Raw genomic sequence first — 6,000 nt, forward strand, 5'->3', positions numbered from 1 at the left:
AACACACTGTGGTGGACAATTCTAGCATTTTTTCCAAATTGTTTTTAAAACATTTCTGCAGTCTCGTGATTGTTTCCTCACTGTCACATTGCACTGAAAACTCTTCTTTTTCATGCTGTCTTTACTGCAAAGGAAATCGCAACTGCCAGCCCTTGGTTCCAGTTTTACCTTCCCATGCTGGGTCCCCTACAGCAACTCCCTGTTTACAGCGGACCTTCCTGCCATGACTCTGAAAACCATAAGCTCCTCCTCCCACCTCCCCCACCCCCTCCACGGGCAGCCCAGGTCTTATCTCTTAGACCTCTTCTCAACCTGAGGGGGTCACCTACGCTCTGCAAATCAGATACTTACATGGTGATTCATAACAAAGTAGTTATGAAGTAGCAATGGAATAATTTTATGGTTGGGGGTCACTACCACATGAAGAACTGTATTAAAGGGTCGCAGGAAGGTTGCGACCCACTGCTGGTTTATTTGTCCCTGGAAACATGGCAGTTTAACCCTTAACAAGTTTTGGCCTTTGGCCTGTGGAGATTTCACTTTGGTTTGCATCTCTGGAACTTTCTTGAGAGCTTGAGGCAGTGCCTGGAATAGAGTGTCTTTTTACAACTGTGTGAGGTCAAGGGACATGAGTTGTTTGTCCCAGCGGCCACTTGCAACTGTTCGGGAACTACTGGGTTGTTTTGGTGACGACATAAGGAGACTACGGAAGGCACGGATCATTTTATTTATATTTTATTTATGCAGTTTTTAAGTAGCAGGTGGCACTTAAGAGAATTTGCTTCAAATAAATGCAGAACGCACTACCATAATCCCAAATATAATAATGCATTCTTTATTTATTGTCGTACCCCATAAAAGGTGGCAAGACTGGCTGGGCATAGCGATGCACACCTGTCATTCCAGAACGTGTGCAGCTGAAGTAGGAGGAATGAGTTCAAATACAGCCTGAGTCACACAGCAAGCTTAAAGCTAACTAAGGTGTACACCAAGACCCTCTCTTAACAAAGGTAGAACTCAGCAAGACATTACAAGAGCAGAAAGCAGACAGATGTCACATAACACACAGCGTTCCGCTGCCTCCAGTCAACTGATGAGAAAAACAAGAGAACTCTTGACCACCAGGGAAAGCATCAAGCTTGCAGCAGGTCCCTTTAAGCATTAGAGCAGAAGGCATGGGACTCTGTCTATCCCCATCAGAAAAACAAATGCACCATGGGACGACTTCAGTACACCATTGTTCCCTCAGAGTGCTAGAACTGAACGCGCTTTGTGCCTCCCAGTTTCTGGTAGCCACCGTCAAGCTTGGCACTCCTGGGACACACTACCTCCATCTGCCTTCTTATCAGGAGGATCCCCTGCACTCTGCGGGCCTGTGCTTCAAGTTCTTGTTTAGAATCTTAGGGACTATAATATTGAAAGACACAGTTGAACCCACAATAAACTCCTAATACGTAAGCCATGGTTTCTCCAGCCTCTAAAATCAAGGTTGTAGCCAGAGGGTTCGAGCTTGCAGGCACAGCTCTTGGAAGCTCGATGCAGGGCGATTGTTCCAAGTTTGAAGGCAGCTTGAGATACAGAACAAGGGATATCAGGCCTGTCTGGGCTACTTAAATAGACTGTGTTAAAGCAAGAACCAAAACAAGATAGAAATCTTGTTAGACCAGGGTTCAATTCTCCCCCAAAAAAGAGAAATTCTCAAATCAAAGCTAACTCCACTAGATCTTCAGTCAGTCTTGTTTTTGGAAGGAAGTTCAGGAAAGGCTGTTTCCTTTGTCCTGTGCACTTAGTGTTGAAGGCCTGAGGTGCAATTTAGGACCTGGATCTTGGCTCACACAAAATCCTCAAGTTCTGTGTCTTGGGAGAGGGAGTGCAGCTTATCGTGCCGCCTCCCCCAGGATAGGTGCCTGGAAGGCATAGCACCCCCACAGTGGCCGACGAACACTTGGCGGCAGAGAGCATCATCTAGAAACTGCGTCTGAGGGCAGGGCCAGCTCCCACCAGGCCTGCCAAACCCTGCTGCAACAAGGTGATAAAACGCTAGTGGCAAGATCGGCGCTTAGATATTGAAGGGAACAAGATGTTCCGTTCCCGGGTTCCCAGAATGAGACCCAGCTTTCAGGAGTGTGAAGTAGGAACGCCCCTACCCTCGCTCGCTTGCTAAGCACCTGCCCTCAGCCCAAATCCATTTCCCGGCACTGGAGCACAGCTTGGATCTGCAAGGAACCTCCCTTCCAGCACCAGCCAGCTGTGCTTCTTCATGGCTGACACTAGAGGGCAGGCTACTAAAACTTTCCCGTTCTAATGGGCGCACAAGCTCTGAGACGAGGCCCACATGGGTAGCTTGTTTTGCTGGACCCTGGTTCTTTGTGAAATTCTTGCATGCCATGTAAAACCATGGCTTCGACGGCTCTTTTAGTTTTTAAAGTATATTTACTTTAGTCCTCGTTTCGACGGGTGAAAGACCACGGTGTCCGGCTCAGGCAAACTGGGAGCGGACGGATCAACTTTGGGGCAAGTTTATAAGGAAGCAGCAAGCCTCCAGGGGGAACCAATTAATTCCGCAAACGGAGAATGTCCTAAAACGCCACACTGTGATAGATTCTGCTGCTATGGCCAGTCTTTCAAATAACAAACAAACAAACAAACGGCTAGGGGAACATTAAAGATGGCTTTGGTACCTTCAGAGTTTAGTTTCTGTTCCCTGCTTCCTGTATCCAAACCCAGGAACGTCTGACTACTGTGCCCCTAGTCATGTTTCCACTAGAGTCACAACTCAGCCCCGCCTACAGCTACATTTGCTGTATTTACTTTCCACTTGCTGAATGTGGACAGCGTCTCACTCTGCCCTGGCGTGCTGGCCACCGTAGCCAGTGTTTATGGAGAGGTTCCCAGTCCTTCCTCGGAGGTCTGCACAGATTTCCCAAGAGACGGAGCAAGCACCAAAGTACAAATGGCAAAGCTTGCTGAAGAGGGCCTGCCAGGTCACTGGGCTCCGACCCTCATTGTCCGGCCCACCCGCTTCCCAGGGCTCTTCTCCAAGAGAGCCGGAAACAAGCGCTGGGAGAGCCACACTGCAAAGTGATTCCATTCCTGCCCACATAAACCCCAGCCCCCAGTGGTCAAAAGCTTTTCCAAAGAAGTGAAAGCTTGCTCAGTCACTTCTAAGAAACTGCTGGAGGGGAGGCAGCCTGGGACCTGGGGCAAGAAGCTAGCCCAAAGAAATGTCAAGGGGGTTATCCCCTGGGGAAAGAGATGGGTTTCATCCACTCTCTGATGAGAAGTTCTGGTCTTTACTATTCTTTTTACGAATAGTCAGTTTTAAATATATATTATGAGGCAATCTTTGTGGGAATCAATGAACAATGGAAATTAAAAAATAATAAATTAGTAACCTTCCCCAAAGTTCATGGTCTTCCCAAGAACAAAACGTCTGCTAGTTCTGAGCCTTATAAACAAAGCATCTTTGTAACTATAACCTCTCCACTGCTGGCCAGAGCATGGAGGGACTAACCAGGCCCCAGACCATCAGATAAAGAGTCATCAACAGGGCTTGCCCATCTTCAGTTATGGACAAGTTTCTTTAAAATCAAAATACTTCTGTTTTCTGTATCCAGGGAAGTGAGGCATTTCTCAAGTTCTCGGGACACACTGTCCTGTGTGGTCTTCGAGTACTACATGAAACGGAAGCTTTTCCTTCCATTTGTCTCTAAAGGTATCCTGGACAATACAAAGATGCTTCCACTGTTTTTTTCCCAGTAGGTTAACATGACGGTTTCAAGGGACTGCTGGCAATTGCTTTCTTACAAAAGCTGTAACTTTTATCTTCATCCACTGTGTATTCAATGTTCATAGAGCACACACACACACACACACACACACACACACACACACACACACACACACACACACAGCCCAGAATGGCAGAGTCTGTGTTTTGTAAAGTTCCCGAGGCATCTGTAGAGGACAACCCTTGAGACAGAGATGAAAATCTACCTGCAGGTTGCTTTGTCCATCTACATTTAGCAGTTCAAAGATTTAGCCCCTACAACCGCAAATTCCCCCTCCCAGGACTGATCGGTGTTCCTAAAAACCAATGTGTGGTCTCATCAGCATCTTAGGAATTCCCCAGTGCAAGTCCTTGAACCCCACCCTGACTCACCTCCTTAGAAATTCTGGAAATGATGGTGGTTTCAGGAACATGGGATTGAACGTGAAGTTTCAGGCACACTAAACATGAGCGGTCCCCCTGGCCCAGGCCTTTTGTGTTTTAAGGAGCTATTCCAGAGTATTTTATATTAGCCAGCCTCTGAGAAGTGATTCAGAAATGTAAGACAATGAGATCCCACGTAAGGTAGAACCGAGTTTATTAATGACAGCTTTTATTACAATCACTCTCGAGTGTAAAAAATAAAGGGTGATTAAAATTTAAAACTCACTTGGGCTTGTGTTTTGGCTTTCACTGTATGTGCCACGGGGTGGGGATCTTGCCTGATTCTGAATCAACTGGCCAGATGCAGTTCACTGGAGAATGAGGTAATAAAGAAGACAGAAGTGCCAATCCGAGAGCACGCGTGTCCATGTTGAAGGGCATCACAAGCGACGGCTGTGGTATGGGCAGGGGTGAAGTCACGTGACCTCACAGCCATGGATGGAATGACTATATCTACCTACAACAGACACCAATACAAACATGCAGGGCCACATACACCCAAACTGTGGAGATGAGACTTCAGAGGAATGCCTGACCTCCCTGTGAGTGGACCGTGTCCAACAGCCATGCAATACACGCACGTGCTGTGGACGTGGAAAACAGGGCCGCATTGCTCAGAATGCTGGCTGTCGAAAGAGGAGCTGCTATCACAGAGGCTGTGGTCTTCCCAATGACCCATAAACTAAAATCTGCTCCCCATGAAAGCAACATCCACGGGTTATCACAAGCTGGGTGAAAGTCTGGGGCTCAATCCCATCGTCCCGGTGGGCACGAGAAGGACCCGGAGGTGGCTTCCCACCTAGCATCACAGAACCCTGGCTGGGCTTTCAGTGCAGACCCACAAATATTTGTGCTTTGTTACCGCCCTGAGGCCACCTCAGCGAGGACAGAGCTCTGCCATGCACTATACTTGGCTTGCTTTTTTATTTAATATACGACAAAACTGAAGTTGCAAAAAGGGAGAGAGAGAGAGGGGGAAAAAAAAAGGAAAGCCCCATTAAATGCTTTTTGACCATTCAACCCTGCTTTGGAACCGGGCTTTATGGAGGATCGGGGAGTGGACAGAAGCCGAGCTGGATGCTGGGAGAGGCAGTGAGCCCATGGGACATATGAAGACATAGTTAGGACAACATGCCACGACCACCCAAGGCGTGAACACCAACAAACACTCGCAAATGTCTCTCTGAAAAGAACATGGGTTTGGGGGCGTCACGGTACATGCAGGTGAAGTGTCTACAGAAACTTACTATTTAAGCTGAATAGGAAACCATTACAGAGGACTGTGTCATATAGCCTTTGCCTTTGGGAGACGAAAAAAGAACCAAAATAACAACCAGTCATAAAGAGAGAGAGAGAGAGAGAGAGAGAGAGAGAGAGAGAGATATAAAACACAAAACGCAGCCCAGAATATTCCAGAGTATCAGAAGAACCCAATTGCTAGTCTGATAAGGTGGGGCAAGGGGGTGTTTAATTAGTGTCTCTCATTAACCTCATTTTCTCCTCGGATGTCACTGATAAAACTCAGACTCCGGCTGGCCACTCAGGAAAGATCAGTCCTGTGGAAATGTGGATCACGGCCTTGGCCACTCTAGTTTGCCGCCAACACCCAGCTCTCTTAGGGGGAAACTCAGGAAGGAGAGCGGACTCTGTAACATGACCTCTTCCACCCCTCTCAGAATCTGAACACCGGGGCGCTGTTTTCTTCTCTGGAGGACAGTTGCAACAGTTTCTGGAAATGTGCATTGAGGGATTTCAGGACACCTGGCCCTGGCAGATAAGGACCCAAG

The sequence above is a fragment of the Rattus rattus genome, chromosome 3 (genome assembly GCF_011064425.1).
Source record: "Rattus rattus isolate New Zealand chromosome 3, Rrattus_CSIRO_v1, whole genome shotgun sequence".
NCBI lineage: Eukaryota > Metazoa > Chordata > Mammalia > Rodentia > Muridae > Rattus > Rattus rattus.